This window comes from Pipistrellus hanaki (assembly GCF_964339955.1).
Source record: "Pipistrellus hanaki genome assembly, chromosome: 17".
NCBI classification, from domain to species: domain Eukaryota; kingdom Metazoa; phylum Chordata; class Mammalia; order Chiroptera; family Vespertilionidae; genus Pipistrellus; species Pipistrellus hanaki.
The window spans coordinates 29,013,240-29,040,488 of record NC_140519.1 but is presented as its reverse complement, the minus strand read 5'-3'; the positions used below and the strand labels follow the sequence as shown (position 1 = coordinate 29,040,488).

Genomic DNA, 27,249 nt, shown 5'->3' with positions numbered 1-27,249 from the left:
AAAAAAAGAAGCCACATTTAAAAACAAAAACAAAACACACACATATTTTTATTAATTTCAGAGAGGAAAAGAGAGGGAGAGATAGATAGAAACATCAATGATGAGAGAGAATCACCAATCGGCCACCTCCTGCATGCCCCACACTGGGGATCAATCAAACCTGCAACCATGACCAAGAATCGAACCATGACCTCCTGGTTCATAGGTCTATGCTCAACCTGAGCCATGCTGGCTGGGCCAGAAGCCCAATTTTTATCTAGTATTGGCAATCCCCATCTGACCCACATGTTGAGTGAAATAGAACAGCGACATTTTAACCTGGGTATTTGGGTCACAGATTGCAAGTTTCCATAGAAACAGTGCTGTTCGCTGGACGATGGGTTCTGAGGCTGGCCCATAGGAGCCCATGTTACTGCCAACTCAGCTGAAGACCTGGATGCTGTGACTGGGGTTAGAGAGAAACTCCAAGACGTTTAATGCAGGTTACAATAACGTTTCTGTGAAATATGTATTTAGAGTCCCAGTTTTAATCTGCAGCATGAGCTCCCTTGCTGCACCCCTGGTGCTGGGCCAGGTTCCATATACAGCTGGTGGTAGCTAAGGCTTCCTCTCAATCACTGACCTAAAGGGTGAGGGTGAGGGAGGGAGAGGGAGTGAGAGATTCTAGAGTGCAAAATAAGGAGCCTCAGTGTGTGCATTCCTGCAATGTGCAGATACTCCAAATCCTAGGTAGTGCAGCATGGCTTCCTTTCAGCTCTTTCTTTCCCTGGAAGGTCAGCGTGTTTCTGCAGTTACTGTGGTCTTCAACAAATTCTCAAATTCTCTCCTTTCCGTGCTTGCCTTTAAATAAGCATAGGTCTACTGTGAAAGCTGAGAGCAAGAAATACAAAGAATGATGGTTGTTAAAGGCCCACAGCAGAACCCTGTGCACTTGCCCCCTACACCTCCAGTCATCACACTGCAGATCTTTCCTCAATTGATGAAGAGGCAACTACGTATAATCAATGGTGAGTCTTCGGGGATCACAGCATATACATTTCAGGAGAAAAATGGTCTACCTCTTCAAAAAGGAAATGAAATAGCCAGAAGGTGGGGTTAATGGGCACACTGAGAATCGTATAGACAAAATCTGATTCACTATTTTCTTTGGATGGTTTCTATAGTGCCACCCAGGTCCATGATTCTGACAAATCTATATATATATAAAAAGCTAGCTACTGTAACGGCCATAACGACTGTAACAACTGGTCCCTATGATACCCACTGTGGCCAGCAAACCAGCCCGATCAGGAAGTGAGGCCAAGAGGTTGGCCGGCCTGCCCTTGATCAGACTCTCCCACCCTGATCAAGAGCAGGGTCTGCCAAATACTCTCTTACTAGCCATGCCCCCAATCCACTCACCTCACCACTATAGGCTTGCAGCCCCTCCCCCAAGCTGGCCAGCCCCTGATTGCCAGGCCGAGATTGGCCCCCACCACCCTGATTGACCCATAGCCCCTCCTCCTGGCCAGCCCCACCCCAGATTGGTCCCCCTACCCCAATCAGAGGCAAAGCCAGCCAGCCAACCACAAATGGACCCTCACCCAGGTTGCTGGCCCCTGATCAGCACCCCCACCCACCCCATTTGGAAGCAGGGCCGGCCAGCCCACCTCCCACAGTCTCTCCCCATGACCCCAATTGGAGGCAGAGCCTGCCAGACAATTGCCCACTGCCCAGCCCTGATCAGGGACTCTGATCTGGCCTCAATCAGGGCAGGCAGGCCAGCTAACCTCCCGCCATCTCCTCCTCCTGACAGGCCCAGCCCCAATCCACCCTGATTGGAGCTGGGCTGGCTGGACCCCACCAGTGCATGAATTCGTGAACTGGGCCTCTAGTCCTAACAATAATTAAATCACTTCCAGGAGCCAATGTCCCATCAATCTCCTAGCCCACCCTCACTGTTGACCATAACCTAAGAGTAACCCAATTAAGTGTGGTGCTGCTTTAGATCAGGAGTGATAGGTAGTAAATAGCATCCTTTTTTTTTTCTTTTTTTTTTCCCAATTCATATTGTCACTTTTTTTTGCTTATCATAAAAATCCAACTGTTAATTCAACAAACAGTTATTGAGCATTTACTATGTCCCAAGTTAACTTGGTGTGCTTTGCTGTCTGCTGCCTACACAGGATGAAATGCGGGAGGGAAAAGTCAACTCAATATCAAAAGAGCAGCACCAACTAAATGTCCTGAGACCCTAAACCACTATGCAGGTGATGTAGTCTGCAGGGCCATTCATAGGTGCCTAGGTTCCTGCAATTGAAAGAAGCTTCAAATCCTTCCCATAGATTGTATTCCTGGCCTTTTACTTCTTTTCTTTTTCAAATCAAAACCAGAAGTGATATGTTTTGGACTCAGGTGGAAGTGAAGAAATAGAAAGAAGAAGTAGAATTTATGGGTATATTTTTAATAACATTGGGGTGCTTAAAGGTAGGGTATGAAGGAAAAACAAACATCAGAAATGACTCAGGTTGTCCACCTGAGCCCCCCGTGGCAGGGGGTACCATTTCAGCACAGGACATTGAGACACTGCTCCGAGATAGGATGTGTGGGAGGGAGGAAATTTTGTTAGTGTTTCTGCTATTTTTTTTTTCTTTTTCTTTTGAGAGCACTTCGGATCTGGAGAAATGATGAAAAGGATAGAATGAAAGAAAGGAGGACAATTAGAATATTCTTATCTCTTCCCCATAGTGTTTTCCCCCTTCTAATATGTTTTTATTGATCTTAGAAAGAAAGAGGAAGGGAGAGGAAGAGAGAGAAACTCGATGAGAGGAAAACTTTGATAACTGCCTCCTGCACACCCTTCACCAGGATTCGAGCCTGCAACCTTGGGCATGTGCTTTGACTGGGAATTGAACTGTTGACCTTCCGGTCCATAGGATGATGTCCAATCAACTGAGCCACACAATTAAGGGCATCCCTATAGTATTTTTATTCCTTCAGCCTTCTACTCAAAGCCCAGAGCTCTGAGTTGAAGGGGTAGCATGGGCATAACTGGTGAAATGTAGAGAAAATCAGAAGAGTCTCTTATGAGCCAAGCTCTGTATTGTTTGGCCCCAAGAGAGTTCTTGTGTGCTAAAAATATTTCCCAGGACTCCTTATAGAAGTTCAAGCAAGGGAATATTCCATGAGGAAGTTCACCCAGCAGAGACATGGTGAACAATCTTGGAAAATTATAATTTTGCTGCAACTGAAGCTTGAGTACATACATGTAAGCTTCACTGTGTGTGACTCACCCCACTGCCAGCTCCACTAGAATGAGTACTTTTCCTGTCAGGTGTCCTATTGTCCCAGGTTTCCTATTGTTGCCTATGGCTGGCACAGGGTAATGCTCAAGAAATATTTATTGAATGAATATACTTGCTGCTAAAAATGAATGTTGTCTTGGTTACTCACAAACCAATGACCTCAAGGTCATTAAATTATTGTATTTTCTGATGCAAGGTACTCCACTGGAAACTGACTCTTAGATAGGACAACAACAATGAGAAACTGGATGTGGCAGAGTGAGGAAGCTGCATTGTGTTGGTGGCAACCACAGAAAACACGTGCCAAGTAAAGAAATAGAGAACTTGAGACTAAATGAGCCCTCCGCCTTTCTGCAGGCTTAAAGAAAGACACGTGTCTTGTTCTGTTTTGGACCAGGCATCAAGTGTGACTACAAGCCTTGCTGGATCAATGGGCATGGAGAACAGGTGAGAGACAACTGACTCAGAGGGCAGTTTCTTCATTTCCTCCAGTTGCCATAACAAATTACAAACATGGCAGCTTAAACAACAGACATTTATTCCATAGAGTTCTGGAAGCCAGAGCTCAACATCAGTTTCATTGGGCTGAAATCAACGAGTTGGAGGTACCACACTCCCCCTGGAGGCTGGAGGGAACCTTCCCTTTTGCTGGCTACCACATTCCTTTGTGACCACGTCCTCTCATCTCTGTCTCTATCTTTACCTTCTCTTGTGGTGTTTAATGGCACCCTGCCTCTCTCTTAAAAAGACACTTGAGATTTGATGTAGGACCTGCTTAAATAATACAGGATAATCTCCTCACATGAAGATCTTTAACCATGAAAAACGAAGACTCCTTTTCTTTGTAAGGTAACATTTACAGGTTCCAGACATGAGGACCAGATATCTCTGGGTGGCCATTATTCAGTCTACCACAAGCTAGAGGGAATCTCAGATTTCTGAATGTGGTCCAGGATTCACAGCATCCACACAGAGAACTAAGGTTCAGGAAAAGGGACTCATCTAAAACCACTCAGGAAATAAGGGGAAGATTTAGGTCTAGACCTCCAGGTCCAATCTGGCCTTTAGTCTCTAGTTTAGGTGCCCCCCATCATCTGCTCAGAGACCTGTAGTAGTTTTTACTTCTAAAGTGCTGTGCAACTTTCTTGCTTAACAAGTCCATTTTTTTATTCCGCCTCCTCCTGCAATGAAGATGCCCAAGAGCAGGACTTCACTGAAGTTTCCATGCACCTAGCTAGGGCTGACTCCATGCTGGCACTACATAAATACAGCATTTGTTAAATGAATGCTGGGTGTGTGACCCACACAGGACAAATAAAATATCTTACTAGAATTGCTATGGTTTCTCAGAGAGACATTGTATTTCTTAGATCATATCTCCAAGGACAATATAAGCCTAGACTTGCTGTCAATGACTGTTTTTGCTACCATATGGAGAGATTTTGCTAGAGATTTAAGGCAATAGAGAGACAGAAAGAGAAAAAAGGGGGGTGAGAGAAGTAAAGCAGAGAGAAAGGGAGTAAGATAAGAAGACATTTCATTTCCTGGGTAGAGTCTTGCCTGAAGTCAGATACCCCTGGGTTTCTCATTGATGAACGGCAACGTTGGGGGGAGGAAGTGAGTGAGTTGAGCTCATTTGTAGCCCTTACACCCAAGACAATTTTGACTTATAGATCCAAGCTTATGTGTAATTCCCAGTTGGCTCACTGTACTGTCCTGCATACCCCCCTTTCAAGAAAGCCTATCCTGGTGTAGGTGATAAGAATGATATGAACCTACAGTGATTTGTTCCCAAAATGTTAATCATTGGCAAACTTTGGTATTTTAATGATCATTCCTTACAAATTATTTGGAATACACCTTAATTTTGATTGCATACTTCTGTCAGTTTGATACACAAGGGCCAATCTCCTTATTCAGTTCCACCAAGGTCACAATCTTAGATGTCAGGCTGACATAATGGCTGGAAGAGAACCACTCTAAGGGACTATGGGAGCAGGTGGACCACAGTGGACTAGAAAGTTTTGTTTTCCTAAAATGAGCAATTCCCACTTACTTTTGCTGTGCCAGAAAACAGGCCAAGTGGTGACACTTCTTTTTTAAGAACAACTGAAAATCCAGAAGTTTCATGAAATCTCCCAATTTAAAATTTGCCCATATTTTCCATCCTCTGTGAGCCAAAGAAATCATGTATATGGGTCACATTTAACTCACAGGTGGCCACTTTCAACCTCTGACTTTTAACCCTCTTTCTGCCATGTCCCTCCCACATGCAATGGAAAGTGATATGGCCAGCCTTGCCTTCAAAGTTTCAACTGACTTGAGGAATAGACTTGAAGCTGTGTGAGTCCATTCTATACATAGCCTATTCTAAATATTTTTCTTTTATTTTTTTTTATTAAGGTATTATGTGTGTACATATCTTACCATTGCCCCCACCCTACCCCACTCCCATACATGCCCTTGCCCCCCGCCCATGTTTTACATCTGTTGGTTATTCTTATATGCATGCATACAAGTCCTTCTGTTGATCTCTTCTCCCTAACCTGCCTGCTGTATGCAGCCTATTCTAAATTAACAGCTAACAAGGGTAGCTTGAACTAGCCCTCTGTTTTTTATAACCTAGACACACATTGCAAGCCCATCCTCTTAACTAACCCCCAGCCTGATGCCTGATTTCCTAAAGGTGACTGCGAGTCACCGGTAGCAGAGCCAACAAGGACTCCGAGGTCAGCCAACCCACTGCCTCATTTCCTGGCAGGAAAGGGCACAAAACCTTCCAAGACCCATACGTGTCCTCTCACTGCTACCTGAGTGCCCAGCCCACTCTTCACAGCCTGAGAGACAAGGCCATTCACTCATTTGGTAACATTTACAATGATGAGCAATGAACTGAAGGCCCTTCTCTGGGCTCAGGGGGAGAAGGGCTAAGAGATTTTGCTTTGTGGTTACTGTAGGTAACTGACCATACTGATGAGAACTGAATATTGACATTTTTAAACCAGACTTGGGTAAAAAGACTGTTTCAGACAATCTAGTTTTTGGTTGGGTATATTCAAGTGGTGATGATATTAATAAATTCTCACCTGAAATATAAACTCAGAAAGAAGTGATATTACAGTGTTTTCAAACGGAGTGAGAACGTGGCCCTGCACTGCTTTTTTCTGCCCTTCCAGAAAGACTACACAGCATCCAAACAGTAAAATCAAGGTTAAATTTTTTTTATGTTGCTGGGAGTACACAGAATTATCAAATCTCCTCCAAAAAAAATAATTTAAGAAAACCCTAAAACGTTTTGTTTGGAGATTCTGTTTCAGTCCCTGGGAAGACTCAGTAATTACTTCCTCTGTACCTCAGAGCAGATTTCTCAAGCAAAGTCTAGTACCAACATAACACAGACGATAGCCGGAGATGGATGATATCATAAACAACCTTCAAGGACTTTTGTGCTTTTGATAGGTGGACCTAACCTCCTGGTATGCTGGCGTTTATTTGTTAGCATGTTTATGCATTGTTCTGAGATTCTATGTTAATTGATTGTCACTAGGTGAGTAACCCACTGTACATTAGACACCTTTTAAAATTAATTACCAAGAGGCATGCGAGATGCCTGTTGACAAGCCTTCTCCTCCCGCTCAATATTCCACTGATGGTCATCACAGCCAGCACATGTAGAGTGCCTACGCTGAAGAGACCCATTTCCAAAGTATCATTTAAAAAGTTTCAAAGCTACTTTGACTTTCTCTTCCTGAATCCTGGGAATTGCTTTTTTTCCTTAAATTTTTATTCAATGTTTAACTTTATTCGTATCAGGGACTTCTTTAGTAGAAAAAATTATCAAGTGAGCATTGTCCCAGCTCCAGCTACATTCAGCAAGAGAGATGAAAACAGTGTTCCTGCCTTCAGAGAGCTAAACAAGTAAAATAAAATGAATTACCCGCAGATGTGAGTTCAGCAAGCATGAAATGGCCTGAAAGCAATTACAGTGCACCCTCCTTTAACGCCATTGAGAGGTTCTGTGACTTTAAGTGAAACAATGTATAATGAAACCCACGTAACCATAGGCTAATTGATAGAAACAAGGGTTAAGTTCCCGTGGCATCTCATCAGTGTTATGAAGAAATGATGCCGAGCAAAATGATGTGACTTGAGAACCTGCTGTAGGTGATAAAACCTGAAGCAAAGACCTTGAGGGCCATGAGGTCTATTAGAAAAGCTTTGGGAAACAGAATGAGGCCTTGGGTCTGGAGCTGAAAGTCAGGGCTAGATGAACCAGTTATTTGCTACGTGATGACTGTGTGGTCACCTCACAAGGCTTCCGATTCTTCACTTGTAAATTGGGGGAAGAAATGACACCTTCTCTCCCAAGCGGGGCTGATTACTCTACGAAGTAGGCAGAATAGAAAGTATCATTGCCACTTTCAGGACACAGACCTAAAGAAAGGTAAGGGGCCCACCCAACATCCGATGGGTAGTGGTGTAGCTCACTCCAAAACTAAGAGAGGGGCACCTGAGTCATGGCTTCCTCAGCTGTGAAATGGGAGTAATGACTTTAGTCACTTTTCTAGATGAAAGCTAAATTATGCAGCAAATTTGAAAGAGTCTAGCATAGTGCTTGACTCAAAAGTTTTTTTTTTTTTCCAATTAAACATACAGGTTACAACAAGGTGTGTCTTGTTTGGGTTTCTATGTTTATAGTTACAATATCCTATATAATGAAGAGCTAATATGGTAATTAGACTGGACGGCTGAATGAGCTTCAGGAATGACCTTCTGGAATGACCAGTGGGTGGGGACGGGTAGGACCACAAGGGCCAGTGCAGTCAGGCCTGCGACGGCTGAGCCCTTTGAATGGATTTCGTACATTGGTCCTATAGTTATAATATAATCATGATTTTGTTCACATGCTTGTCTTCAAATTTCGGGCTCTATATGAAGAGAATGTTGGTTTCACTGAACTGAGTAATTCCAGATTCAGCAGTTGGTAGATGTTTAATAAAGTTTTGCTGAATGAATACATGACCCAGGAGAAAGAGAAAAAAAAAATGATATACTCCCCATTTCAAAGATAAAAAAAAATAGGCCAGAAAAGTGAAGGGACTTGCCCAAAGTCACAGGGCTAGGAACTGGCAGAGAAAGATAAGAACCAAGATATGTGATTCAGATTCATGCTGCCTTCACTTAGGAAGGCTATGCATGCATCAGATTAGTATTTACTTACTAAAGATCAATGGTACTTGAGGTGGGGAAGAGAAGGTACAAGGATTCAGCCCTGCAGGGCCACTGACCCAGCTTGGGACAACTCTAGAGGTCAATCCCAGCCCAGAATCACAGCCCAACTCTCCCTCTGCTCAGTACTGTTTCTGTCATTTCCTCCACAGGTGTTGAACCCGAGGACACCACCCAGCAAATGTCCAACTCGCAGATCTTCTCTGAGCCCGCTTTCTGGGGGACCCAAACTGTGACAGGCTTTTGCTGGACAAAGAGGGCCTGACTGATTCCTTGGCATAAGCCTTACAGGTTGCCTGTAGCGATTTTAATTCAGCGCAGGTGGCTTCCCTGCACCATCCGGCATGCTTCTGGCCACCTACCTTCCCAGATGTGTGTGCAGGGAATGGAAATGAATTTTTATAGTGACCTCTGCAGTACATAATTAGTAAGATACTCCTGCAGCTAAAAATTCTGTGTGTATACCATCTATTGATTTTATAAGTGTGCCTCATTTCCATAAAACACTACATAATCATAGTACACTATATGTTTGCGCACTATGTAAATCATAAATACATATACATATGCATACACACATATTTTCAGACACATATGAACATGTATGTATAATTTATCTTACCACTCACAGATCTCTCATTTTATAAACTTGGGTTTTACGTAGTGAATATTTCCTTAAATCAAGAGACACCAAGAAATACAAGCAGGTCAAAGTCACCAAGCTCTAGGGAAATATATAGCATTGTTCTTTGTCCTTTGTAAGAGCTACATCTTCTTGTGAGCTTCACTTCATAATCCTTTCTATGCAGAGTAATGGAGCATTGCAGCATGCACACCTTCAGCTACAAGAATCTGTAAACCAACACATATTCTCCCAAGTTGGGACTCTGAGAACACACGCTCAGAAGCCAGGAGATAGCCACTGTCCAAGGAAGGGCTGAATCCAATGAATATTGATCAGCCTCTAAAAAGGAAACTGAGATGGGGAAAACATCTCATAACTGATAAATGTATTGCTATCATAGCATCAACAGCTTGAATTCAATCAAAGCTCTATTGGTTAAATTAAGTCCTCTACATAAAAATGTCAAATGTTAGAACTTCACTATCACAGTGAGTAATAGCTTCAAAATGTGGCTAAGCTGAAGAATTAGATGACACCATCCTTGGAAATGGCTTTATGGAATTGCTAGGTCTGAAATCATAAATCTCGATTAGAACATGAAATTCCCATTGGCTTGGGTTGCATTTCCCAGTGCACCACCATTCCAATCTAAGCCACCCAGACCGTTTTTTGTGCGGTGCTGCTACCAAAAAGAACAAAAGTATTTCTGGTGAACATTCCTAGAGTTCTCCCTCAATCATAGAGTGATATGAAATTGGACACATGAAAATTTGAATTCGTAACACTTCTTTCATGATAAAGTAATAGTCTTCAAGGTTTTTTTATGCCCTAGGTCCTGCATATTTTCTGGACTGGATTATGACACCATTGGGCTTTATTTGAAATACAAAACCATTAAAAATTAACAAGGATAGAGAAGTCAGACCCTATGATGACTCACCTTTTAAATGAGCTAAGTCATAAGATTCACTGCTGGGATCTCTCTCTCTCTCTCTCTCTCTCTCTCTCTCTCTCTCTCTCTCTCTCTCCTACACACACACACACACACACACACACACATAAAACATCTGAAGATATTGGGATTGCTTAAATATCTAGTAAACGCTACTACATTTAACCTTGAAATTTTATTTTCAGAATGCCTTTCAACCACTTAAAAATGTAGCCATGTGATTTTTTTCAATCCAATTTTTAAGATGAAAGTAAGCCTTTCTTGAGCACGATTTACATTTTGTTCATTTGTTCCCTACAAATTATATTTTAAGCTCAATATTCTGATTTATGAAGCTCCATGTCCTTGTCTTCTCATAAGAAAAAGACACATTTCTAAGATTAGATTCTAAACAATCCACTGCAAGTGATTATTAAAACACAGGAAAGTTTGAGGTAAAAAAAAAAATCATATGGCCCAAAAAAGAAATAATTCAGTATTTCAAAATCATTGAAATTAGAGATGGAAAAGGCTTATTAGGTCATCAATCAAAAAAAAGTACATGCATTTGATATCCAGATTTAATATGCCAGAGATATTGGGTCACCCAAGATGCCTCTAATCTCTTGATAAAGTGGAGAAACTAAAAAAGAACACTTAAGGAGGAGAGCCCTTAATCAAAGGCAAGTCCTCACAGATCAAAATATCAGAGAGAAATATGAAAGATGCCGGGGACAGGCAAATGGAGCGATGACACGGAACTCTAAGGAGATACAACTTGATTGGAAAGTTCTCTAGATAGAGAGGAAGTAATGAATGATAGCTGTGACATTCATGCTGACAATATCCAGGGATGGGCATTACAAAGGACCTGTCACAGCCAGGAAAGCCAGAGGGGTCAAAGGCTAAAGGTTATTATTGTGTGTAAAACCCCAACCTTTCATCTAGGGAATGTAACAACCCTTAGAAACCGGCTTTATTTTCCTTCCAGTAAAGAGCAAAGGTGGGCAATAAACATTTTTTCTGAATATGCGTGTTGGGGAGGGTAGGGGGAGAATGGGAGTATGGGCTCTGATAAAGCAAACTCACATGGATCAGATGCTGGCAAAGCAGCAGACTTATCCCAATCTTTAAGTATCTTCACATTTCACCACATGACCTTCGATAACACAAATCTTGGGTAAGGCAGAGTCCGGTTGATCTTTGATTTCATTTCTTCATTAGAAAAATAACCTGACACCAGTAACTAGTTGCTACAAGCCACTTGGAAAAGAGAAGCCTGCCAGAATACACAGTGAAATGGGGTTCAAACAAGCTGCTGGGAAGTAATCTCTAAAATATATCAGAATCTCCGTCAGGAGTCCACCCACACACCTGCCCTGGGAATTGGGTACAAAGTTTCTCTTCTGACTTATTGCATCTCTCCACATACACTGAGGCGGCTATCTGCGGAGGTGACTGGCCAGCCTGCCAATTCCTTTCAGGCAACTCTGAGAATTCTGGAGGATTTGTTCATTTCAGCCAGATTGCTGTTGCAACTGGGCTAATGAAAACAAAGGTAAAGAGATAAAATGTGCCCTAAACTGTTGAGCAAATTGGGCTAGAACTCTCAGTGGCAATGGGGATTAAGGTCTTCTATACCTTGGTAAATGTTACGTGTGCATGTGTGTGTATGGTGTGTGTATGGTGTGTGTGTGTGTATGTGTGTATGCGTGTTTAAATTGAGACAGTACAGCAGAATGCTTTAGTGTAAGATATATACTGGTATATCAAAACCTCGCCATACAACTTAAACATATATACCATTTTTATTTGCCAATTATACCTCAATAAAAATGTGGAAAAAAGACATTCTGGAGTCAGATTGCCTGAGTGTAAATTCTAGCTGTTTCACTTACTTGTTTTAAATTCCTGTATCCTCAGTTTCTACATGTGTTAAGAGGAAGGAAGTATAATAAATGTACTAGCTATATCATAATGTTACTATGAGGATACTGACCATAACAGATCAAATTTAATGGCTGGCATCTGACAGGCTTATCCTATATAATAAGAGAGGAATATGCTAATTATCCATTATGCCCTGAAACGTAACGACCTACTGGGTAACTATGGGACCATAGATATGCAGGAGGGTGGGGCAGTGAACTACAGGCGGGCGGTGGAGAGCTACAGGAGGGGGCAGGACAGCAAGCTATGAGGGGCCACAGAGGGAGCTACAAGAGGGTGGCAGCGACCTAATGGTGCACAATTTGTGTGCAGGGCTACTAGTCATGATATAATACAATAAAGTGCACAAGTCCTGGCCAGTTTTCTCAGTGGTTAGAGCACTGGCCCATGGACTGTGGGTTTGATTCTGATTAAACCTTGGTGGCAGGTTTGATCCCTATTCCGGTTGGGGCACATGCAGGAGGCAACCAATGGATGTGTCTCTCTTACATAATTGTTTCTCTCTCTCTGTCTCTCCCCCTCCTTTCCACTCTCTCTCTCTAAAAAAAAAAAAAAAAATCCTCGGATGAGGATTAACAAAAAAAAAAAAAGGGAACATTTTGTTCTAATAATAATAATAAAAAGTGTACCTGAGAAACAAATCAGAGGAAGGGGAAGCTCTGGTGAGGGACATGAACAGCAGTGCCATCCTCTTACAAGGAAGGAATTGTAACTTGAATTTATAAGGCCATAGGTGATTGATAACAAAAATGCTGCCAGGCCTTTGGAACACAGACAATATATTGCATTTGTTCTTCAGCAATCTGATAAGCTCAGTGTGATGTGTTTTGTTCTTTTGACTGACCGATTTTTGGTATTGATATTACTTGTTGTTCTCACACCTTCTTGGATCTGTGGTTTGGTGACTGTACTAATTTTGGAAAATTCTTGGCCTCCTAAAGAAAATTAAAATATTTTCTTGGTCTCATTTTCTCTCTCTTTTCCTTCTGGAATTCCCAGTGATACTGAGGGTGGGTGAGGTACTTTGAGGCCTTCCTGATTTCAGAGAACCTCAACTGTTAGCCTGGAAATACAGTAAACAGAGTTAACCAAAGGGTTCTTAGTTGCCATTTGAAGTTTCTGTCATTCAAATATGTACATAGTGTGTACATACAAACTTAAATGTCTATAAGAATTACCAAGGGAGTTTGGTATGTATGCAGAATTCAGAAATAGGAATTATGACTTGGTAGATTTTGGGTGAGGTTGGGATGATGTACACTTATAAGTACCCTGCATGAGGCTGAGCCAGGTGATATCATGGTTATAGTTAGAGAAATGTCAGCTCAACAAATGCCTTACTATTTTTGACTTGTGTAAGATTAATGACCATCTGCCTGAACCTATACTTCCTTTGTTATATGTTAAAACTAGAGGCCCGTTGCAGGAAGATTCCTGCAAGAATAGGGCTTCTCTGCTGCCTCGCTTCCCTCCTGTCTCCACTCCCTCACTTGCCTCCTATTTCCACTGCCTCACTTTTCTCCTGTCTCCACTGCCTCACTCCCCTCCTGTTTCCACTGCCTCACTCCCTCCAATCTCCACTGCCTCGTTCCCTTCTGCAGCACTTGGCTGCCTTCTACTCTGCCTTCAGTCTTCGCTCCTTGCATGCGTATGCAAATTAACTGCCATCTTTGTTGGTTTAATTTGCATACTTGCTCTGATTGGCTGATGGGCATAGCAGAGGGACAGTCAATTTGGATGTTTCTTTTATTAGTGTAGATTGTCTTAATTTAGTTCAAGAATTAACTGTTTTTACAACTCTCCTACAATAGCAAAAATTAAGAACACTGATAATACTAAGTATTGACAAGGTTGTGGAAGAACTTGAATTATCATGAACTGCTGGTCAAAGTGTAAACTGGAATAATCACTTTTGAACAAGTTAGAGTATCTATTAAGCTAAACATGCATAGGGCCCAGCAATTCCATTCCTGGGAATGGAAATGAGTGTTTCCACCATAAGACATGTACAAGAACAGCTTTACTCAAACTAGCAGCTTTATTCAAACTAGCCCCAAACTGGAAATCATCCAAAGTTCCTCCAAAAGGGAATATTGAAATTTAGGATATAGTCATCCAATGAAGTATTCTTCAACAATGAAAAACCACAGACCATAGTTATATTTGATAATATGGATGGATCTCAAGGAGAAAATCTTGAGAGAAAAAAAGCCAAGCATAAATAAATAAATAAAGAAATAAAGAATAAATCTAATACATGGTGGTGGAAGTCAGAATGGTAATTCATTCTGAAGATAATCAGGTGGGATATAGCACAAGGGACTCTATTAGAATGAAAAAAGAAAGGAAGGTGGGAGGGAGGAAGAAAGAAAGAAAAACTTCTTTGTCTTAGATTTTGCAAATCTGGAAAATAAGTATTTTGGTCCTTACCACCAATGATTTAACATATTTTAATATGTTCCTTCTTAGCCATCATGGACACAGACTATAAAGAAATTCTAAATAAAAAAAAATATTTCTTGTTAATAAATATTAACAACCAATGGAAAGCACATGTGTAAAAAGATAACAAAAAATCTTGCTGATTTTCTTTTGGCATTCTATCATCAGTCATAAAATATATTTTCCATGAGTAAATACAACAAGATTCAATAACTTCAGGAGGTTTAACGAGATTACATAGCTGAACTCAAGCAAGTTTAACTATTTCTCTATGACCAGAAGAGACATAAAAAGGAAAAACACACAAGGCCTTCCCTGAAATGAGCTGGGTCCGAAATTTATGTTAAAATAAACACTATGCATTCTTAAAATAAATAAATCACAAAATGAAAAACTCAGAGGGGAAACTATTTTACATTCATTAAACTAGGAAGGACAATGTATGGATCAAAATTTTAAATTTATTTAAAATTTGTTTCTTTTAAAAATAACAAAAAAGAGCCGAGACTGGTTTGGCTCAGTGGTAGAGCATCGGTCTGCGGACTGAAAGGTCCCAGGTTCGATTCTGGTCAAGGGCATGTACATTGGTTGTGGGCACATCCCCAGTGGGGGGTGTGCAGGAGGCAGCTGGTCGATGTTTCTCTCTCGTTGACGTTTCTGGCTCTCTATCTCTCTCCCTTCCTCTTCTCTGTAAAATATCAATAAAATATATTTAAATAAATAAATAAATAAATAAATAACCAAAAAGAATGTCCCCTCCTTGCCTCCTTGACAAATGTCACTGGTGGGAGAGACAGTGAAGAGGTCTAGAGTGACTGATGGAAACAGTTTTCTATTTCTGTTTCCAGATTATTGCTCTTCTCATAAAACACACCTTTGCCTTTGATGTTCATGCCATCCTCCAATTAAATCTTTACCTCTCTTGTCCTTATTTATCTTCTCATTCACCCACATCCCTTGAGGAATACGGAATCTGGATCCCGGACTCACTTTTACTGCAAATCCTATTCTCTACTATACACATTAATCAATTCCTCTACTATTACACGACTCCACTCACTCACCCTCATAGCAGCACTCTAGACTTTGTCATCACTGTCAATTATCTGATCTCTTAAAGTTTAAACTTCATCACCAATTTCCTCTCTCCCCAGTTTTCATACTCCAGCTTCAACCTTATGCACACTCAAGTGCCAGTACCTCCCTTGTCCCCATGTCTATGAATTCCACATGAGCGTACTTTCTCACTCCAACCCTGTACTTAATTGCATAGCAGACCCCTTTGACAAATCTCCAAATTTAGTGTGCCTTATGCCTATGTGCAAAAGACTAGCTGTTACAGATAACACCAACCATCTGCCTTCTCAAGTGTGCCAACTTACATATTACTGGAGAGAAGTTGCAGCCAGCTATGAACTACTATAAACTAAGTCATGGTCTCCATCCTCACCTGGCCTCTCAGATCTTCCAAAGAGTTCTCTTTCTGGGAATCTCTTCTCACTTCTGTGCTGCTGCCATTTCAAATTCCTCTATCCCATTCTCCTATCCAACCACTACCCAGCATCACTTAGAAGTGTTCTGGTTTGCAGGCAAACCTGGGTTGGCAGAAGAGAACTCTCTCAATTTTTGCTCTAACACCAACCAACAGATTGCTTTGGGGTGAATGTAGATAAGTTTCTATCTTACACCTTCCTAAAAAGGAATTCGGAAGAATCAAACTGGTCTGCTATTTTGGTTTTTCCAATTTAACAGACTGTTTTGTAGCAACTCTGTTCGACAAAATATCATTCTTACTGAATTTGCTATGCTAACTGCTTTTCGTTTTGAAAGCTCCATTACTTGCTATTTAGAAAAAAATCTACTTACTTAATCATTAAGAATTACTTTATTTCAAGCAAAGATCAAATGGCCATAGAGGCTTCAAGGAACACAGGTAGAGTCTCTGAGTAAAGAAGTTTAACCCCAGCATGGTCACTGATGCTCTATGTGGCCTTAAGTAAGAATGTTCAACACTGTATGTTTTAGTTCTCCCATTAAAAAGAACAGAAAATATATTAATACTGCAACTCAGCTCAGCTAATTGTTGAAGGGAATTAAATGACTTAAGAGGCTGTTATGAAATGTAAAATCCAAGACATCAAGGTGACATTACAAATGGGAAGGGTGTGAAGGGGAGGGAAATTGTTAATCTTCACTGATAAAAAGGTTAATTTTTCAAATTAGCCTGCAGTAGAAATGTATTTCATAGAAAAATATGTTCTAATTTTCCACAATATTTTGACTAGATCATTGACGAGATAAGTTGTTGAGAATGATGGAGATTTCTGCAATTTTTTTTTTGTTTTTGTTATAGATACAGCAATTTCCTTCTTCATTAAACAAATACCTAGTGCCTACTTATTTTTGTGTCAGAATTTTAAAAAATTACTGGTAATGCAACATATTCTTATTGAATGTCCATTATATCAATTGCTTTTATTATAGTGTGTTTGTACTCTACAGGTGTGCCAGATGACTCATTGGGGTATGATAAGAAAATCTTAGATTATATATTTACATTTATTTCTTTATTATAAAAAAATAAGAATCCATTAGTTGAAAATTCATGGGGTGTCTAAAGTATTAGGTCTAGTAATAATTAATGTCGTTTTCTAATACTTTTAAAAATCGAATTTATTTAAACAATACAACAAAATTTAATCAACAATATAGTTGCCGTTGTTTTCTACTACTTGTGCCCAACGCTCAGGAAGCATTTTAATCCCTCTGTTGTAAAATTCTTGTGATTTTGATGCAAAAAATTTGGTCAATGCATTTTTGAGGCATTCTTCATTATTAAATTTTTTTCCAAGAAGAAAGTTTTGCAAAGAATGAAACAAATGGTAATCGGAAGGGGCAATATCAGGAGAATATGCAGGTTGAGGGAGAACTTCCCATTCCAACTGGCGCAGTTTTTCAGCAGTGATTCTTGCAGTATGCGGTCGTGCGTTATCGTGGTGAAGAATTACTCCCTTCCGATTAATCAGCGCGGGTTCTTTTTCTCTTAAAGCTTGGGCTAACCTTTCCAATTGGGCACTATACACTGCACTTGTAATGGTTTGGTTAGATGGTAAAAGTTCATAATGAAGAATTCCTTTAAAATTCCACCAAACACACAACATCACTTTTTTCGCATGCAAGTCAGGTTTTGGCGTGGGCTGCGGAGCCTCATTTTCTGTCCAACCATTGAGGCCGCCTTTTCAAATTAACATACAGCACCCATTTTTCATCTCCGGTAACAATTTGCTCTAAAAACGGCAAATGGTTTTGACGAGAGAGGAGCGAACTGCAAATTGTGACTCTTTGATTATGGTTGTTGTCGGTCAACTCATGAGGAACCCATTTTCCAAACTTTTGGACTTTGCCAAGTGTACGCAATTGATTGGAAATTGTTTTTTGTGAACAATTTAAAGTTGTCGCAAGCTCTTGTTGGGTAATTTGAGGATTTTGCACCAAAAGAGCTTGAAGAGCTTCTTGATCAAAATTGGACACACGGCCTCGACCACTCTTGTCATCTAACGAAAAATTTCCCTCGTGAAATTGCTCAAACCAACGCTGGCATTTTCTGGCGCTAACTGCATCTTGACCAAGAGCACTACAGATGTTTTTTGCAGCCTCACTTGCTTTTCTTCCTAATTGGAACTCGTAAAGCATGCAGTGCCAAATATGCTCTTCATCCGCCATCTTCTTAGCCCTAGTTTTGCAACAAAAACCAAACCAAACACAAACTTTTTCAAGCAAAACTTGTTAATTGCACTTCACACGTTCTGTAGATACCACGTGTTTGAAGGTTATGTCAATACAAGTCAACGCCAAGCAAGATTTTAAACGAATGTTAAAAAACGACATTAATTATTACTAGACATTAATTATTACTTGGGAATTCTCTTGATATTCCCAAGAGAAAGGTAAGAATTCCATAAGCTTCATGGATAGCAGTGTTGTCCACACTCACTAATTTCCGATCAATGTCCTGGGACACACACACTATTCATAAGTGTCTGGTTAAATAGATTTAAATGGACTTACACAAAACAATTAAAACAGTTCCTAAAAAAACAATAAAATTATGAAACTGGCATTTTTTACTCCAATAAAAAACATTTACTTAGCTGCACCATGAAGTAAAAGCAACAACAAAATACTATTTTGATAAAGGAATGGACTCTAAATTAACAATTATAAAAAAAGACTAATTTAAATATATATTACTATCGTTAAATACGAATACCATCTTAAATATTTTTTTGTCTTGATTAGCAAGATATTTAAAAATGGTTTTTATCACATTCATTTTTATTTTCTATTTTATAATGTGCATAATCATTAGGTTATTTATTTATGAAGTATAAATACAGGAGTATTTGCACATATTGGGCATACATGTTCTAAAGTGTTTTACACTGGGGTGTGCAACCAAAAATTCAAAATGAATGAAACAAGTATGGGAAATGAAGGTTAAGAGAGAGAGTGGTGCTAAGTCTGACTGAATACAAGGTCAAGTCCAAGCCCAAATATTCCCATAAGTGCTATGAAAAATGTCTCATATGGAATATTACTTGCATGAATGGTCTATGTGGTAGTTTAAAAACATGAACTTGAATATTTTAACACTCCTTTCATTGAGAGGTCGAGACTATGCCCCTTCCCCTTGGATTTGGGTGAGTTTCGAGCAATAGAGTTTGTTGTCAATAAAAGCCACTCATCATTTTTTGGCACTTGGGATGCTTGCTATTTTATGGACAAAAGTGCCTGTCATGTGAAAAGTTCAATTACTCTAAGACAACCATGGTGGAGAGGACACATGTAAGTGAATGGTTCTGGCTGAGATAAATTTTCTGAGTCATACTTGTAAGTGATGCCATTTTGGACCTTCTACACCAATCTATCTGCCAGGTTAATAACAGTGAATGACTTCAATTAACATTACAAGGTACAGAAGAACCACCAGCAGAGCCTTGCCCAAGTTCCTAAAACATAAAATCTCTGATATGTAATACTTTAAACAATAAAAAAATCAATAAAAAAGAAAAGAAAAAAAATCTCTGATATATGATAAAAGACGTTTTTTAAGGCTGCAAAATTTGGGGCTTCTTTGCTATACAGCAATAGGTAACTTGTAATAAAACTTGTTATCTGAAGTAAGAAGCTAATATAACAAAAAATTATTTTTATTAACTTTGAGAATAGGTGGTGGGCAAAAGATAGAGAGACCTTGAGGAAGCTTTCAGTGAAGTTAGCAAAAAGTGAAGTCAATATTGTTGGAAGTTGGAGGAAAAAAGATCCCTCTTACATAGTGTCAGAAATTTTAGAAAGCACAATTCCTATAGTATTTTGAAAAACCAAAAATGTACTAATAAACTGAAGAACCCAGCTAAGAAAACTTCCTGCACAATATCAAAAGTTTCACTTGGCTTCTTTTAACTGTTTTATAAGTTGCAGTTAAAGGGAGATGAGCTAAAAATGGAAATATGCTTTTTCAAGCAGATTTTAGAGAAAATATAAAGGAGTCAACTTGCTTACTTCTAAAATAAAACTATTTCTCAACTTCAGGGTCTCTCAGTAGAACATTATCAAAGTAAGAAAGCAAGGAAGGGTATAAGGGCAAAGATCAAATCTAGGATGTTGTGAGGAAGGTGTGGTATCATAGTCAATATGATTCTAAAATAAAGCCACTTTTTAACACCTTAGAAGATGTCAGGTGCTTTCTCATAGACCGTTTTTAATAAAGCAAAACAACAAAAACAAAAAGCAAGCATCAGAAGGATCTTAAGAGTGTGCCTTACAGACTTTGTTAAATAACAGACCTTCTAAAAAATCTTAAGAGCATCACCCCCATAGCAGTCTCATGGGGGACTCATGATAGGGAAGGCCATATTTCAAAGACTTATATGCATGTGAGTCTTGTCTAATAGAGTGAATTCTAATAAGGGTTCTAGTAGTTGTCTCAGCTTGTGTTTAGTTCACAGAATTTTGAGAGTCCAAAGCTTTCTTTTTGTTACTTAACCATTTTGACCCTAGCTGGCAGTGTATTCTGCCAATACAGGTCTCTTTAAATGGGGAAGAAAAAATGACCCAAAGAGTAGTACCAGAAGTTACTAAGACCCAAATTTATGTGGTGGCCTGATTTCACATGTCCAAAGAGCTAAGAATGTCTTTACATTATGTAAAGATTATTAAAAAAAAAAATTCAACAGGATATATGTGGCAAAGAAAGACAAATATAGGGTGTCTCAAAAAATGAATGCACATTTTAATAGCTGATAACTCACATAATTATCACTCCTTTTCAGGTTTAACTGATTTGAAATAATGGGTAAAGCCAGACTAAGCTTTGAGCAAAGAAAATTTGACCTAAAGTGCCACTAGAGTGTTTTTTTTTTTTTTAAATGGAGATACATAAAAGATAAAATTTACAATATAAAACCGGCAACTGTTGATGAATTGAACCAAATACCAAAACAAATGATTCTTGATGTTTGTGATTCAATTACTTTCAGTTATCAGCAGTGCCTAGACCAGAATGGCCATCAGTTTGAAAGCAGGCATTGACCAAAAAAATTTATTCATTTCTGTATGTTCTTTTAAAATTTGAAAATGAACTGTATGGTCAAAAACACTGACTTTATAATCATTCAAAGTGTGTATACATTTTTGGGGAACACCCTGTATTTACTCTCTGGCCCCGATCATAGAACTGGCAATGTGGCCCTGACTATATTTCAGAACTAATATGGACTTGCATCAATTGAGATTAACCAATGCCTGTTCCACCGTTTTAGGTTAGAAGTCACATAACTTAGTCTCTTTCATTATCAACCTTCAGATAAAAAGGAATTACACTGAAGGAATAGCACCTGAGGTGGAAGTTTCATTTGCACTTGGTTTAGATATGATCTTGGATCTTGTGCCTACTAAGCCTTATATTATAATAGGATGGGTCTCTGTGTGCGTGGTCTTATTGAAGGACTGAGTATAATTCACAAGTCAGAAAAATGTAATTTGCTGTTTGTAGAATGACCATGGTGGTTTCAAAACATGTCTGCAAATTTAGTTATACTTCTCTTAGAATCTGGGAGGGCTTGTGTCTGCTCTGACTTCTAGAGTACTTCAGAGCTTACTGCATGAACTTCAAAGCTCAGTCAAAAAGGTCATGCATTTTCGGCCTAGACATTTTGAGAGGCTGGCTCATGTAAGAATTTTGGTCCCCCAAGATCTTACCAAGCTGAAGTGGAATCCAGCCACTCTTCTTGGCAGCCGGAGTAGCTGAGCCCAGACTTCTAGCCAAGGCATCAGACACGTGAGTGAAGATGCCTCGGACTCTCCAGCCCAGTCCATCTACCAGCTCAGTACCACTTATGTCACGAGAATCAAAAGAACAGCTCAGCCGAGCCTTTCCTGAATTCTTGGCCCATAACTCTGTGAGACTTAATAAATGGTCACCATTTTAAACAACTAATTTTTGGGGCATTTTGCTAAGCAGCAGCAGATAACTGGAACAGGATAGACTCAGGGTGGGTTGGTGCTGTGGACCCAACCATCCAGCCTTGTGAGTTGCTTTGGTAAATGGAAGGTTGGCAAGTGTGACATAAGCAGAAGATTGAATGGCGCTTGTAAGAGAAGCTCTCTTCTCTTGCGCCTGCACCACTGCGGTGAGAAGGTATTCCGGGCCAGGCTGCTAGAAGGTGAGAGATGCGGAACCAGAGCAGAGGTCCCAGTTGTTTTTGTCAGCCTGGTCCAGTCTGCCCTACACAAATGAAGTGCTGGCTGGCTCACAGATCAGTGAATGAGTCCAGGCAAGATCAGAAGGAACACTCACCTGGCCTGAATCACCAGGCTGTGAAGTTTTAAGCTAAATATTGATTATTTTAAGCCACTCACCGGGAGGATGTGTATGTGTAATATTATGTACCTTTCATAGTAAGAGATCATCAATGTAATGAGAGTTTTTATTTCAAGGTACTTCCTTAATAAAAACAACCTTCTTTCTAATTATACAGTTGTGTTTTTTTGTACAGTTCCTAAAACACTTGGGATATTTTCCTATGTTGCCCTTTCCTTCCAGAAAGACCTCTGCCTTCTTCCTGCCTCTCCTATTCCTGCATATTAATAGCCTAGTTTACATTCTGGAACCCTAGAACCAACCTGGGTCCTTCTACCCCACAATGGCTGTACCTCTGATTCCTGTGGAATTCCCTTTCTGAACCACTTCTTAATAATGAACCGTCTGTTGTGTTTTGTGTTTCATTTCTCTCTATCTATAGTTCAAGATCTCTGAAGGGTGGTACCTTGTGTCATACTGCTTCCCACCCTTCATCCCAACCCCTAGGCACGTAGCCCAGTTTCTAGCTATTGAATATAGTAGGAAAGCAAAGACTGCACCATAGCTTTCAAAAGGGTAGAAACCACAGAATACACATTTTATAGCATGGCTTACTATCATTTTCTATTACTTCCATTTTGAAAGAATAATAGAACTCTTTATGGAAGATAATTGAGCAATTTGGTGCAGGGTCAGGGGGTGGGAGGGAAATCTGTTGAAATCTTAGATGTTTTCGGTGATTCAGAGTCTTTATGGGTAAAAAGGTATTAAAAAGTTGCTGTCGGGCTTGACTATCTGCCAAATGACTGATCACAACAGCAGAGCTGTATTTCCCAACTTGGAGGTTTTGCAAGTCATTAATAAACTGTGCAACATTTACCAGGTGTTTGGTTAAAGTATGCTTACATAAAGGGTTTGCAAATATTTATATGCCACAGGAATCCTCCCTCTGTACTTATAACAGAGGAATCATTTTCTTGTAAAAGACTGTATTTCTCATAAAAGGACATTATATTCCCAAGAATCATAAAGAGAGGCTTTATTCTGCATCTTCTCTTTGTCTAACTTTTCCCCCAGGGAAATTACCTCTGAGGCTAATGGGGAGGCTGAATTAGAGCAAATAATCACCTGCCAAAAATCACATTTTAATAGTAATGTACCATATCTGATTTTTTTTAAAGCAAAGAAAAATAACTTTTTATTGTTTGTTGAAAAAAAAAAAAGACACCCTCTTTAGGCCCAATTTCAATTGCAAGTAAGATTAAGTACAGCTATTAATTTATCTTTCCTCTTACTTTTGAAAACGGAGCCTGAGTAGGACTTATATTCAGACCTTAAAAATAAAGACAAATATGTACTTCTATTTGCACTGAAATAGATTTGTGTTGAAGGGACAGGGATTGGAGCTGGGGTGGGGAATACCTCCCAAGTAAAGGGTAAGAGTAATCCATTTCATATTAATCATAAAAAACAGATGCTGCTTCTGTGGCAGTATGAAATGGTAGGTTTGAATAGCCATATCCACAAAGATGCTCTGATGAAAAGTAATTGTCATTTGCTTTCTTCATCTAGTGGGGATGGTGACCAAACTGACTCCTCTCCTTCCATACAGTGGGATGCCTAACATGGAAGCTGATGAATTTACATCCAAATACAACTTGATAGGATTTTTCAAGAGATTGCAATTGGCTGCCTGTCACCTCCCTTCTGTCAATTAAAACAGCACAACTTCCATACCAAAGGGGAGAAACCTACCAGGACTGAAATAGATAGATAAGGAGATACCCACTCAAAGTCCAAATCCAAGCTTAGAGGTGAGTACAGTACAGTTAGCTTGTGTGAAAGCTCCCCCTTGAGGAGCTCAGGAGAACTGCAACACTCAGCTGAAAAATTACATGGGCAGCTCTTGTCCAACAGAAGGCTGAGCCCTCTTTTAGGACAAAGGAAAATACATCCTTCACAAACATTCTTGTCCAAGACTATTTTACAAAAGTGTTTTCTTTTTTTGCCCCAAATCTAAGGTATTTTATTACTTAACTGGAATCTCTAAAATGAAATAAGACATACGTATAATAAACCATATCGCCATCTTACCCTGTCACCAGCCAGACATCTTTCAACCACCTCCAGGAAGAAAAAAAAAATCACAATGACAAAAAAAAAAAAAAAAAAAGAAAGAAAGAAAGAAAGAAAGAAAGAAAGAAAGAAAGAAAGGAAGGAAGGAAGGAAGGAAGGAAGGAAGGAAGGAAGGAAGATAACTGCATCCTAAGGCATATTTTTGGTGTAGATTGCTGCCAATAATTAGTTGCTTTCTGCACTGAGAATGACACGAGGGAAAAAGACACATCTTCACAAAAGGTTAGAATTAATTGAAAAAAACTCATTTGGCTGAATTAGAATTTGAGATTCCACTTTATGTTCCAGATGAGCATACCAGCAGGCTGACCTTGATTGAGGCTGTGAAAGAATTAGGAGGTTCTGCTCTCATCTGGTCTCCTCTAGTCTCCATTCCCCTCCAGCATAAACTGGCGCCTTTTCTGAGTATGTTTTAAGAATGAGCTATCCAGTTGGCCTGAGTAAGTCAAATAAGCAAGTCTCCAGGGCACATTCCACACGCAGAAATGGCAACTCACACGCTGGGATCTGCCCGGTTTGTGCTGGAGCTGAAGAGAGGGCTCCGTCAGCTAAGAGTGCCCTGAGGCCTCAGATGACTCAAATGGCTCAACCGCTAGAGTTGTCTCAATATTCTTATTTATCTAGTGTGGCTTTCCCGGTTTCCCTTTAAAGGTTTTGGAGACGTTTCTCTCGGCACAATGAAAAACAGACATCAATGTTCAGTCCTACAAAAGGAGAATAGGGCTTTCTTTCTAGAGATCAGGCAAGCTCCGTCCCAGTAACAGTTTAATAATTCCTCCTGAAGTGGAATCACTGTGCAGTGTATAATATGCATTGTGCATTTAAACCACCGAATGATGGCAACAAACTGGATGCAGGAAAGATACAGAGAACATGTATGAATGATGAGCTTATATTATTATCATTAACTATATTAGCTATGATGACTACCCATAATTACAGCAAGTTAATCAGACCAGGAAAAGAATTCAGGCCAAGAGGCATTCATTATTATTTTTTCTTTGCAGGGCATGCTACTCAAATTCTGGCAAAGGATAATCAATGACAGTGCACTTTCAGTCAGTATATCTCTAACATGCCCTAGGGAGTCTGTGGAAATCAAGAAAATCTTTAAACTTGGGCAGAATCAAATAACAAAGAGTTGGTTTCATCTAAAATAACATTTAGCTGTTGAAGAGAATGTTGCAGTTGCCAAAATCCCAGATTGAAGGAATTGCCCTGTGTGCAAACCAAGCCATTCAGTGGTGTACAATTTCATTCCCTGGAGGTTGGTTAGCCTGACCAGTACCAAGGGACTCAAGGATAATCTTTAAGCCCCATCTAACTTGTCCATGTTTGTATTTATTTCCCTCAGATTCTCTACCCATCTCTCATTTCACCCCTCAAATACTCAATATCTATCTTTGTCTGATGAGAAATATATGTATATTATTGGGTCGGCAGCTAAGTAATTGCGGGTTTCACACATATATGGCTTCAGTTGAATTTTTAGGTTTGCAGACGTAGTACAAATGTAAAACACATTTTGTTATTTGATAGTTGGCTATTCAGCTGTTAATCAGTAAAAAAAGTTTTTTGATCTGTTTTGTAGTTTTCGTTTGGCGTTCGTTGAAAAATGGAAAATCAAAAGGAACATTTTCGTCATATTTTGCTTTTTTATTTCCTCAAAGGGAAAAACACATCGCAAGCTCATAAAAAGTTATGTGCTGTTTATGGTGACGAAGCCTTAAAAGAACAGCAGTGTCAAAATTGGTTTGCCAAATTTCGTTCTGGTGATTTTTCACTCAAAGATGAAAAACGCTCTGGTAGTCCAGTTGAAGTTGATGACGCCCTAATCAAAGCAATAATCAATTCGGACTGTCACAGTACAACACGTGAGATTGCAGAGAAGCTTCATGTATCACATACATGCATTGGAAATCACTTAAAACAACTTGGCTATGTTCAAAAACTCGATACATGGGTTCCTCACGAACTGAAAGAATCACAGTTAACGCAACGCATTAGCAGCTGCGATTTGCTAAAGAAACGTAATGAAAATGATCCATTTTTAAAACGACTGATAACTGGCGATGAAAAATGGGTTGTTTACAACAATATCAAGCGGAAAAGATCGTGGAGCAGGCCAGGTGAACCAACTCAAACAACATCAAAAGCTGATATTCATCAAAAGAAGGTTTTGTTATCAGTTTGGTGGGATTACAAAGGAATTGTCTACTTTGAACTCTTACCACCCAACCGAACGATCAATTCTGATGTCTACATTGAACAACTAACGAAATTAAACAATGCAGTTGAAGAAAAGCGGCCCGAATTGACAAATCGAAAAGGTGTTGTATTCCATCATGACAATGCAAGGCCACACACATCTTTGGTCACTCGGCAAAAATTAATGGAGCTTGGTTGGGATGTTTTGCCACATCCACCATATAGTCCTGACCTTGCACCATCTGATTACTTTTTGTTTCGATCTTTACAAAACTCCTTGAATGGTAAAAATTTCAATAATGATGATGATGTCAAATCGTACCTGATTCAGTTTTTTGCTAATAAAAACCAGAAGTTTTTTGAACATGGGATTATGATGCTGCCTGAAAGATGGCAAAAGGTCATTGATCAAAATGGGCAATACATTACAGAATAAAGTTATTTAGTTCCATGAAAAAATTGTCTTTGATTTTCTTTAAAAAATCCGCAATTACTTAGTTGCCGACCCAATATTTGTAGTTGCGTAATACAAAAATCTGATTTTGGTGATTCAATAAACTGTGCATTTTGATTTTTCAGTGTT

The 27,249-nt window shown here is 39.6% G+C and overlaps 1 protein-coding gene across 7 annotated transcripts in view; it reads right to left on the bottom strand.

Moving 5' to 3' along the window:
* Positions 1 to 27,249, bottom strand: part of SAMD12 (sterile alpha motif domain containing 12) — a 325,419-nt gene that overhangs the window by 151,147 nt on the left and 147,023 nt on the right. The window lies entirely within an intron of this gene.